The sequence below is a fragment of the Canis lupus genome, chromosome 24 (genome assembly GCF_003254725.2).
Source record: "Canis lupus dingo isolate Sandy chromosome 24, ASM325472v2, whole genome shotgun sequence".
Classification (NCBI taxonomy): domain Eukaryota; kingdom Metazoa; phylum Chordata; class Mammalia; order Carnivora; family Canidae; genus Canis; species Canis lupus.
This window is the reverse complement of record NC_064266.1, coordinates 22,121,607-22,133,717: the sequence shown is the minus strand read 5'-3', so window position 1 is coordinate 22,133,717 and position 12,111 is coordinate 22,121,607. Positions and strand designations below refer to the sequence as shown.

The following is a 12,111-nucleotide window of genomic DNA, read 5'->3' as shown; positions in this document are numbered from 1 at the left end:
CTGGAGACCTGGGATTGAGTCCCATGTCAGGCTGCCTGCATGGAGCCTGCTTCTCCCTCTGCCTATGTCTCTGCCTCTCTCTCTGTGTCTCTATGAATGCATAAATAAAATATTATTATTATTATTATTAATAGCTGCCATACTTACTCCTGCGGCCAGTGTCCCTTAGCAAAGCTGGAGTCGATCAGCCCTCTGCCCTCTCCCCTAGAGGGTAAGGGAAGAGAGACCATTTTCTGTTTAGCCAGTCTTGGTGCTGCCCCTCATGGCAGGGGATTCCTGTTGTTACAGCCAGGCCTTTTTTTATTTTTTTACTTATTTATTTTTTACAGCCAGTGCCTTAAACCTCAACTCTCTACATAGGGAAGCAGTGGAGACAGATTCATCCTTTAAGATGGCAAACCTACAGTATGATTGAAAATGCCAAGTGTCCATATCGTGTTACATAGGATTCTAGTGCTAGGAATCGACCCCAGTTGGTAAAGCTCTTAACAACTACATGCAAGGATGATCACTGCTATCCTGCTTATCATGGCAAAAGATGCAAACAAATGACCATCAAAAGAAACTGGCTAAATCCCATGCAGCCATACTTCAGGATCCTGGTTGAGAAGTGGTGAATGAGGTATGGACTAGGGAGATGAAGCTGTCTCAAGTGAAAGTCTGTACAATAACACAATCTCAGTTGTTAATATGTTAAAATAGGCATTAAGCCAGGTTTCTCCAGCAGTTCTTTCAAACTGTAAAGTCAGTTCTCTCAGGAGCATAGCTTGTGAGTCAACTATGACAAGCCCATTTACGTTTACAGTCAGAAGCTGTTCAAGAAGCATTTCCTCCTTTGAAAATAGCCATTCAAGGACAGCCCTGGTGGCACAGTGGTTTAGCGCCACCTGCAACCCAGGGCGTGATCCTGGAGACCCTGGATGGAGTCCCACATCAGGCTCTCTGCATGGAGCCTGCTTCTCCCTCTGCCTGGGTCTCTGCTACTCTTTCTGCATCTCTATGAATAGATAAATAAAATCTTTAAAAAACAAAATAGCCATTCAAGTTTTGTCAACCTAAAGTTACTTGCAGAGGCGCCTGGGTGAAGCACCTGCCTTTGGATCCCAGGGTCCTGGGGTTGAGTCCTGTGTCAGGCTCCATCCTTAGCAGGGAGTCTGCTTCTTCTTATCCCTCTCCATCTCCCTCTTCTTCTTCCTCTCTGTGCCCCTCCCTCTGCTTGCTCTCTCTCTGTCTCAAAATCTTTTTTATTTTTAAGATTTTATTTATTTATTCATGAAACACACACAGAGAGAGAGAGAGAAAGCACAGAGACACAGGCAGAGGGAGAAGCAGGATCCATGCAGGGATCCCGACTTGGGACTCAATCCCCAGTCTCCAGGATCAGGCCCTGGGCCGAAGGCGATGCTAAGGACACTAAAGCACTGAGCCACCCGGGCTGCCCTCAAAATCTTTTTTTTTTTTTTAATTTTATTTGTTTATTAATTAAAGACAGAAAGCACAGACACACAGGCAGAGGGAGAAGCAAGATCCATGCAGGGAGCCTGCCGTAGGGCTCGATCCCGGATCTCCAGGATCAGGCCCTGGGCCGAAGGCAACACTAACGACGTTAAATCACTAAGCCACCTGGGCCGCCCTCAAAATCTTAAAAAAAAAATGGGGGCACCTGGGTAGGATCAGTTGGTTAGGGGTCTACCTTTGGCTGAGGTCATGACCCCAGGATCCCTGCTGGATAGGGAGCCTGCTTTTCCCTCTCTCTCTGCCACTACCCCCATTTGTACTCTCTCAAAGAAATAAAATTTTTATAGGGACGGACCCCTGGGTGGCTCAGTTGTTGAGCATCTGCCTTTGGCTCAGGGCATGATCCCGGAGTCTGGGGATCAATTCCCACGTCGGGCTCCCTGCATGGAGCCTGCTTCTCCCTCTGCCTATGTCTCTGCCTCTCTTTTTGTCTCTCGTGAAATAAAAATCTTTAGAAAAAAATTTAAAAATAAAATATTTTGTAAATAGATACTTGTATATGGTAAGAGGTAGGGATCTCATTTTCTCCCTATAAGGAAAGCCAAACACTTAATGAAGACTATGTCCAAACTCCACTCGTTTTATAAAATTCTCCTATATATGTAAAATGCTTCTGGGTACTCTTTTCCTTTTGGTATTTATCCCTTAGCACCACTTTTAATCATCATAGTTCTAGCATAAGTAAGTGTTCATCTATCCTTACTTTAAAGTTTCATCAATTTTCTTCTTAAAGGTCTTGAACATCCCTTAGTTCACACCTTTTCTCATTTCTGGTTCCCTCTTCTAGCCCCCAGATTTTCCTAGGGAGTTAACTCTGCATTCAAATAAATTTAGAGGGCAGCCCAGTGGCCCAGCGGTTTAGTGCCACCTTCAGCCCAGGGCCTGATCCTGGAGACCCGGGTTTAAGTCCCACGTTGGGCTCCCTGCATGGAGCCTGTTTCTCCCTTTGCCTGTGTCTCTGCCTCTCTCTATTTCTCATGAATAAATAAACAAAACCTTTTAAAAATAAATAAATAAATAAATTTAGATAGCATTTATATTTGATTCAAGATGAGAGGATTTACAGGTTACCTCCACCATAATCAGAAACTCCTTTTTTAAACTTATTTTTTAATAGAAAAAAATGGGGAGTGCCTGGGTGGCTAAATTGCCTGGATGTCTGCCTTTGCTTCAGGTCATGATTCCAGGGTCATGGGACAGAGACCTGTATCAGGCTCCCTACTGGGAGGGCTGCTGGGTTGGGAATCTGCTTCTCCCTCTGCCTCTCCACTGGCTGGTGCTCTCTTGTTCTCAAATAAAATCTTCAAACAAAAAGACAAATTTTGTGGAGCACCTGGCTGGCTTAGGCAGAAGAACATGTGGCTCTTGATCTCAAGGTTGAGTGAGCCCTACATTGGGTGTACAGATCACTTAAATAGCAAGTAGGATAAATGGGTGTACAGATCACTTAAATAGCAAGTAGGATAAATGGGTAAAAAAGTAGGATAAATCGGTTTGAAAGGTACAAACTCCTGGTTATAAGATAGGTAAATCCTAAGGAGGTAATGTACAACATGGTGACTGAACTATTGTATATTTTGGAAGTTGCAGACCGCAGATCTTAAAAGTTCTCATGTCAAGAAATAAATTGTAACTAGGTGTTACCTATAAAAATAAAGAAATTGCACCCTGAAATTAGCTTTTTAAAAGAGCTACTATCTCCCATAAACCACTTTTTTAAAAACTAGCTATAATTGGGCAGCCCAGGTGGCTCAGCGGGTTAGCACCGCTTTCAGCCAAGGGCATGATCCTGGAGACCCGGGATCGAGTCCCACGTCGGGCTCCCTGCATGGAGCCTGCTTCTCCCTCTGCCTGTGTCTCTGCCTCTCTCTATGTCTCTCGTGAATAAATAAAATCTTTAAAAAAAAAAAAACTAGCTATAATTACCTGGTATGGGTTGGAGTCTGCCCATCTCAACAGGATGATGAAGCAAGTCTGCAGACAAAGTAGTCGGCACAAGCAGATCCTCTGGAGTGTCTTAACCCAACAGGTCTATACATCCTGCCACTTCTGTGGGTCCAAGTCAGGTGGGAACAAATGTCTCCAAGAAATATAACAGCATTTCAATCCACATTCTACTCCTTGCTTAGATGCATGGCCTTAGATAATGGCAACAATCCTATCTAATACTGAGCAACTACTCTGTACTCTGCTTATAGCTTAACATATAACATCCTAGGACACATCAGGACACTGGCAAAGGCCACTCTTACCCATGCATCAGAAAGGACTTCCCGCTATGCTTTCTTTAGGAGCCATGCTCAGCACAGAGAATCCCGGGCAGACAAAGGCCAGACAGCCTGTGCTCATGGAGCTGCCAGCTGGTTTAGGAGGGTGATAGAGAAAAAGCTAGGTGAAAGACAACAACAAGGTTAGTTTATCCCAAAAGCTAAATTGCTCTTCCACTATAGAGACCCTTTTGCCAGGAGTTCAATAGGACAGTATTTTGCCATGTTACTGTGCACATTTGTTCAGAATTTTCTGAACCCTATCATCCAGTTGTTGTACACTGTCTCCCACATAACCCAGGACCCAGAAAATCCCTGCCACAGCACCTGCCCTTTCAGGCATCTAGCCTGAAGACTTCATTTTTTTTCTTTTAAGATTTTATTTATTTGTGAGACACACACAGAGAAAGAGAGGCAGAGACAGAAGCAGAGGGAGAAGCAGGCTCCATGCAGGCAGCCTGACATGGGACTTGATCCTCCATCCTGGGACTCCAGGATCACACCCTGGGCTGAAGGCAGGTGCTAAACCGCTGAGCCACCCAGGCATCCCTAACCGCATTTCTTATCACAGCCCAGGTAAGTAGGCTTCCTTCTGCCACGCACCCCTTCAAGGTCTCCAGGTTGTAGAGCCACAGCTATAGAACTCAGGCAGACCAATGCCTTAGTCAAGCTATACAGCACTCATTCATGGAGCCAGGATGCCAGCAGCCAGTACTGCGCTGGCAGGAATACCAGCCAACCAAAAGGGCACCATCCCTTTCCAGGAGCTGGAGACCTGTGTTTCAGCCCCAGCTGTGGCCCAAGCAGGTCCACTTGCAACAGCAAACAAATGCTGCTTCGAAAGAGACTCAATTAACCTCAGAAGGTGGGGCTACAGAGTAGACAGGAAAGAACAGGTTAGTCTCTTCTAGAGGCCCCCACTCCTGTGTTGCAGTCTGGCTAGAGGAGGATACCTGCCTGATCCTGCAAACTCTCCAGTACCCTTTCCCTGCAGCCAGGCCTCTACCTCCCAGGCAGGACACTGGAAGATCCCCCTGCTCTAGGGAATAAGACAGACCCAAATGTAGAGAACATCCTTCAGCTTTAGCGAGGCTCAAAGTATGAGTCGCTATCCCACAAAGAAAAGTTCCAGTTCAATACCCAAAGTTTTTTTTTTTTTTAAGATTTATTTATTTATTCATGAGAAACACACACACACAGAGGTAGAGACACAGGCAGAGGGAGAAGCAGGCTCCATGTAAAGAGCCCGATGTGGGACTCAATCCTGGGTCTTCAGGATCACACCCCGGGCTGCAGGCAGTGCTAAACTGCTGCACCACCGGGGCTGCCCAATACCCAGAGTTTTGATGCTTCTTCTCAATCATGAAGATCATGTTCAAAACTATTTAAAATGAAAACAGTAAAAAACAAAACAAAACAAAAAAAAACACCCTCAGAAATATTGGTTTGAGCACTAAACAAAAATAGCCTCACGTAGATGTATCAAAAAAAAAAAAAAAAAAACAAGAGGAGGACACAATTGCACATAGAATTTCTGGGACAAGAACTCTTCAAAACCAACAAGGGACACCTGGGTGGCTCAGCAGTTGAGCATCTGCCTTTGGCTCAGGAGGTGATCCTGTGATCCTGGAGTTTTGTTTTTTTTTTATTCATGAGAGACAGAGAGAGTCCCACATCAGGCTCCCTGAATGGAGCCTGCTTCTCCCTCTGCCTGTTTCTCTGCCTCTCTATTTCTCATGAGTAAATTAATTTTAAAAATCTTTATTAAAAAAAAAAAAAAACCTTGACCCACAGATGACTCTCAAACCCATCAATTCTCAATTGTGGAAATCCATTTCTAATCTCCTTCCAGTCTTACAATGGCTACCATTGTCTCCCATACATTTCCAAGACTACAAAGACAATTTAAAAAAAAAAAAGAATTTTGGGGGCGCTTGGGTGGCTCAGTCAGTTAAGTGTGACTGCAGCTCAGGTCATGATCTCAGGGTCGTGGGATCAACCTCTGCATCAGGCTCTATACTCAAGAGTATGCTTTTCTCCTTCCCTCTTGCCCCTCTCCCCTCTTGTGCTCTTGCTCAAATAAAATCTTTTTAAAAATAAATAAGATGATTTACTGAAAATTTTTGAGTTTGATCCCTGAGACCAAACTAAAGCTTAAAAGAAAGAGAAAGTAGAGGTCAGGCAGGGGTTTGCACTAAGGCAGAGCCATAGATGGTAAGGTTTTAATGAATGAAAATCTCTTCAAGGGGAAGTGAGAAACAACTTTGATCAGGCAAGCTGGTAAAAAAATAACAGAAGTCAATGGTGGCAGATTCCAGAGGATCTCTTCCCACTGCTCTACAGCTGCTTGAGAAGCCAGGCCCAGGGGTGACCACAATGCTCTCTAAGGAGTGACCACAATGCTCTCAAAGGACTTCACCAACTGAGTCACCTTTCCTTGCCACACTACTCCCCTTGGGTTCCGGTCCCTTTTCTTAGAAAGGCCTCCTCCTCCTGTCTACATAGAAATGGAGGCCCCAAACTGAAAGCAAAACATTACCTTGCGACAGTGAAATTGCAGGTGATAACTAGTTTCTTCTTGGCATCTGAAGATGGTAAATTTGATTTTGCCTTACATCAAACATTTTTTTGAAAAAAAATTTTTTTTGAATGACATTTCTTGAAATATTTCAATTCCCTACACAAAAATAAATGGCCATCCTCATTCTTTGCTTATTCCCTGGAAAAAAACTCAGGAATGGTAACTGGGATTGTGTTTTGCTCAGGAAGTAAATAACCACTTGCCAATATTTTAGTGTTTAGTTTATAACATGCAAAATTAGTTTTTAATGTGTGTGTCTTTTAAATAATCTCTACACCCAACATGGGGTTTGAACTCAACCTGAGATCAAGAGTCCCATGCTCCAAGGCAGCCCGGGTGGCTCAGCGGTTTAACGCCTGCCTTCAGCCCAGGGCCTGATCCTGTAAACCTGGGATTGAGTCCCAGGTCGGGCTCCCTGCATGGAGCCTGTTTCTCCCTCTGCCTGGGTCTCTGCCCCTCTCCTCTGTGTATTCTCATGAATAATATCTGAGAAAAGAAAAAAAAAAGTCCCCGCTCTTCCCCATAACATGCAACATTTACTGAATTTTTTAATCTATACCAACTCTACTGACATAAACCCCCCCTGCAATTGGCCAATCATCATTGGCCTATTGTACAAATGGAGCAACTGAGGATCAAGCCAGTGATTTATAAATGGAGTGAGGGATCCCTGGGTGGTGCAGCGGTTTGGCGCCTGCCTTTGGCCCAGGGCGCGGTCGTGGAGACCCGGGATCGAGTCCCACGTCGGGCTCTCGGTGCATGGGGCCTGCTTCTCCCTCTGCCTGTGTCTCTGCCTCTCTCTGTGTGTGACTATCATAAATAAATAAAAATTTAAAAATAAATAAATAAATAAATGGAGTGAATTAAGTATGTAAATCCAGGCTTGATTCTAATGCCCAAGCCCCTTTTTTGCCTCAGACGGTAATATAACCCAGTGGATAACAAGTTCTTTACAATCCAGTTGACCCTAAACAATAGGGATTTTATTTTATTTTATTTTATTTTACAATAGGGATTTTAACTACAGGTGTCTTAGATGTTGATTTTTTTCTTAAAGATTTTATTTATTAAAAAAATAAAAAATAAAAGATTTTATTTATTTATTCATGAGACACACAGTGAGAGAAAGAGGCAGAGACACAGGCAGAGGGAGAAGCAGGCTCCATGCAGGGAGCCTGACATGGGACTCGATCCCTGGTCTCCAAGATCAGGCCCCGGGCTGAAGGCGGCGCTAAACTGCTGAGCCACCTGGGCTGCCCCTAGATGTTGATTTTTTAACAAATATATTGAATATTTTGGAGACTTGCAACAATTTGAAAAAACTCAGATGTTCTATATAGCCTAGAAATACCAAAAGAAAATTTGGTATTATTATAAATTGGTATTATAAAATAAAATAATATAAATTGGTATTATTATAAAAAGGTTAGGTATTCTTAGAATAAATCATAGAATACATAGAACATGCACAATGTTAATAGGCTGTTTATCTTATCTTTAAGGTTTCTTTTTTTTTAATATATTATTTATTCATGAGAGACACAGAGAGAGTGGCAGAGGTGGCAGAGGGAGAAGCAGGCTCCCTGCAGGGAGCCCGATGCCAGACTGGATCCCAGGACCCTGGGATCACACCCTGAGCCAAAGGCAAAAGCTCACCAACTGAGCCACCCAGGTGTCCCTGTTAAGGTTTCTGTAAGGTTTCTGGCCACTCATTTCATTTGGAGACAGTAGACTACTAAGTTTTGGGGGAGTTCTGTTAAACTGGATTTTCAAGTGTGGGGGGTAGATCAATGCCCCTAAACCCTGCATTGTTAAAGAGTCAACTTTAGGGCCCCCACCTATTTATTTTGTGAATGAACAACCATACTAAAAGGATCTGGATTCCATTTAGTCCTGATGACAACTATACTGGGTAGGCGTGGACTTTTGCCCACTTCACAGATGGGAAGGAACGAGGATCTCCAGGAAACGTGATCCACATTCAGGATCCCTCTGGATTCACCAGGCCACTTCCAGCAGCCACAGCCACAGAACCCCTGCAGAAGGGTTCTTCCCCTCTGGAGGGAAGAACTGTCCTAGGATGGTGGCAGATGCGCAGTGTTCTGAAAAGCCCTACCCGCCAAGGTACAGAAGCAACTTAACTTGCCCAGCACCTCAGTCCCATCAACTAAAAAAGATATCCTCCCCCACAAGAAGGGAGACAAATCTGCACATCACTTTACAAAGAAAAGGATGGTCTCCAAATGAAATGAGCAATTCAGTACTTCTCTGGTCCACCAAGAAACTTAGAAATCAACCTCAACTCATGATTTAAAACCTTACTGGACAGCCCTGGTGGCGCAGCGGTTTGGCGCCCCCTGCAGCCCCGGGCATTATCCTGGAGACCCAAGATCGAGTCTCACGTCGGGCTCCCTGCATGGAGCCTGCTTCTCCCTCTGCCTGTGCCTCTGCCTCTCTCTCTGTGTCTCTCATGAATAAATAAATAAATAAAATCTTTTAAAAAATAAAACAACCTCACTAACACAAGGATTCTATCTAGAGCTGTGACCCTGTACCTATTAAGGGCTGGAGGAGGATAGGATTACTTGTCATGGTATATAGGACCCAAGAGGAGTTAAGAGATTTAATAAGGACCAGCTCTGATGAAATTGGACAAGGTTTCTGGGCCTGAAGGCAGGAGAGCTGGCATGAGATCTGGTCTGAGACAAAGAAATCCTAAGGTAAGTTTTCCAGGAAGGAGAACTTGCTCAAACCCCAAATAAGAAGCAGGTCCCTGGGCTGCAATGAAGGGTGACAGGCATCATTGGGTTGCAAGTCCCACGTGGCTGAGGAAGGACTGGAAGGGAAGTAGCTTCCCCCAAACCCACCTCCCTTGCTCCTCCCTTTCACCCCCTGCAGCTCTCAGATACTCTCCTCCCCTCCTAGCTTTTGGGGGTGGGGGGCATGACGGACTTTAAGGAACAGGATGCAGCCAGTCCCAATGCCTTTGTCTGAGCCCCCTCCACCCCAACAAAGAAAGGTAATGACCTCACTTAGCTCTGCAAGCATGCCTCCAAGGTAGACATCAAGCTTCTGGGGCTGTGGGAGGTAAAAACGGCCCCATCCCATAAAAGAATAACCCTGGATCCTTTCAAAATGGAACAAAGGCGCTCCTTCCTGCCAACTCCCAAGTGGAGGACAATGATTTGGAAATGCGTTCATACTGAGAGGGATAGAATACCTAGGAGGAAGGCAGGATAGGCAGGGCAGCAGCAGTCTCTCCCTTCATCCCTAGTTCTCATTAATGGCTATCCTAAACAGAGGGGCTATTGGTAAACTAATACAGAGGTCAACATTCATCACCTGCTATGCCAGGCATTATCTTATCAAGCCCTTACCCAAACCTAGTCTGGTAGGGGCCTTTTTATACCCATCACACATCTAAGGAACATGGAACATTAGAGGTTAAATCATGCATAAAACTGATTGCATTTTTATACAACTGGGGTTATTAGTAAATCATTCCTATTTCACAGATGTAATAACTAAGGCATAGAGAGAAATGGACTTGTTGGGGACAGATTGAAATATATGCAAAGACCTGTGGGTGCTCGGAACAGGGCAGCCACCTTACCTCCCAAGGATGCCAACAGTGGCCGACTTTATTGAGTGATTATACTGTATACCAGCCCTATAAAATAGTTACCATCATCTCCACCCTGGAAAAATTATGGCGGCCTTGGTACCCCAATGGTGGGGGCTCAAGAAGCCACAGCAGGTGCTGGGGAGGAGGGCAGAGGTAGGCTCAGTGTCCCGAGCCCTCAGGTGGAGAGATATCCCTCTCCGGGAAACCTACCACAGTCCAAACCCACGAAACCCAGAAATCAGGATGCAGTTCAAAATTCATCCTCTGTCCTTAATTCTCTATTTCATGCACCCTCTCAGCTTGGGGGGGGGGGGTCACCGGGAAGCCCAAGGGCCCTGTCTCTCAGGCCAGGGGATAAGGGGGAAAGGCAAGCTAGAGGTAGAAGCACAGGCGTGGGGCTGGGCGCAGACGGCTGCCCTTCTCTGCCACAGGTGAGTGAACCCAGCGGGGAAAGCCGGAGCCCACGAGCGGCTCCTTGCCGCGAACTCGCCACGTCCGCCCCGGAGTCTGTCCCGGCTTCCAACTTTTAGTCCTGCCAAGTGGGACTCAGCATCTACCCTCCAACAATCACAGGGGCAAGGAAGCGGTGCTTCTGGGAGGTGGCGCTCGCTACAGGTCGAGACCTCAGTTTGTGGAGTTTGGAAAGTGGGACCAGCTTCATCCCGGAAGAGGGGGGAAAATGGAAAGTGAGCCCCCAGGGCAGGCAGCGTGACCGCGACAGGGCGGCGCCACCTCGACCCGGCTCCTCCCCGGCCAGGTGTGCACCGGGAGAAGCCAGCCGCTCCGAGGGGGTCCTGGCAGCCCCGCTGTGCCTCGCTGGGGCACCTCCTCTACGGGAGACCCCGAGACCCCGCTCTGGGGGCGCCCCGGCCCACCCGCTCGCCCGCACCCACGTCCGGTCGTCCTCCTCTCGCCCCGAGAACGGGGCAAATGGTCCCTCGCTTGAAACCCACGGGTCCAAGTCCTAAGGGACGGACACCAGCTTCCCCCGCCTCTTCGGAGGCTCCCTGCGAGCGCGAGGCCAGGTAAGGACCCCTGCGATGGAGCCAAACACCTTCCCGCTTCCCTTCCGTCCAAGAGGGACACGTCCTGCCCTGGACCCCGGACCCCAGACCCCAGACCCCAGACCCCGCGAAGGCCACCGGTCCCACCGGTCTTCCTCCCTGGGGACGCACCCCTCTCCCTGGTGGGGCTGCTGGGGCTACCGCGGGTCTCCCTCCCACTCGTGCCCCCGCAGGTCGCGTGCGCCCGGTCCCGTCCCGTCCCGCCCCCGCCCCCGCCGCGGGGTCCGCGCGCCGCTCCTCCCCAGGCGAGCCGCTCACCGGCCGGAGGGGAGCCGCGGCCCCTGACGTCCCAGGCAGAGGGTCCCTCCCGGCAGCCCGCGGCCGCCCCCTCCCCCACCAGGCCCCGGACTCCGCACGCCCGAGCCTCCCCGGGGCCGCGGGGCGCTCACCTGCCGAGAGCCTGGCTCGGGCGCCGCTCCGCGGTCGGGCCGCGGGCCGCTGCAGGCTGGCGGGGGGCCGGCGGGCGGCCGCGCGGGGCGCTCGGCTCGCGAATCTCCGGCGCCGATCGCCGCGCTACGTTTACTTGGGCCGCTTAACCCCCGCGCTGCCGGCCGGGCGCGGCGGCCGCCCGCTCTCTGGCCTGCCAGCGGGCCGGTGGCGTCCGTCGGGGGGCGCTCGGGGCGTCCACGCGGGCGGCGGCCGCGGCGCGGGGAGGGGGCGGCTGCCGCGCGGAGGGCGAGGGCAGCGCAGGCCGGCCCGGGCAGCGAGCGGGTGGGGAGGGGGCGGCGCCGAGGCCCCTTGTAGCCCCGGCCCCGCTCTCGCCCCGCCCCCAGCCGGGGGCGCCCCCGCCGCAGCCACTCAGCGCGGGCCCCGGGCGCGGGGGGGCGGCGGGTGGGGACGAGGGAAATTTGAAATCGCCCCGGACCTCCCCGCCCCTCCTCCGCGGGCGCCGCCCCCGTGCCCCGCCGCCCGCCGCCCGCCGCCCGCCGCCCGCCGCCCGCCGAGGTACGCCCGCGGCTAACCGGCCCCGGGGGCTGCTCGGGGTGCTCGCCGCCGTGCCCCCTGCGCACACCCACGCGGGGGGAGCCCCCGCCCCCGCCCCCGCCCGCGGGCCCC

General features: G+C 49.5%; 1 protein-coding gene across 5 annotated transcripts in view; it reads right to left on the bottom strand.

Moving 5' to 3' along the window:
• DNMT3B (DNA methyltransferase 3 beta) overlaps window positions 1-11,639 on the bottom strand; it is a 44,481-nt gene extending 32,842 nt beyond the window's left edge. For 2 of the 5 annotated variants that reach the window (XM_049100511.1, XM_049100512.1), the window contains exon 1: window positions 11,445-11,577. The gene's annotated coding sequence lies outside the window, so the exon portion shown is untranslated. Of the gene's footprint in view, window positions 1-3,444; window positions 3,568-3,770; window positions 3,912-11,444 lie in introns of those variants that run through there. The other 3 variants (XM_049100510.1, XM_049100514.1, XM_049100516.1) reach the window with 3 other exon arrangements.
• Between the last annotated feature and the right edge of the window lie 472 nt (window positions 11,640-12,111).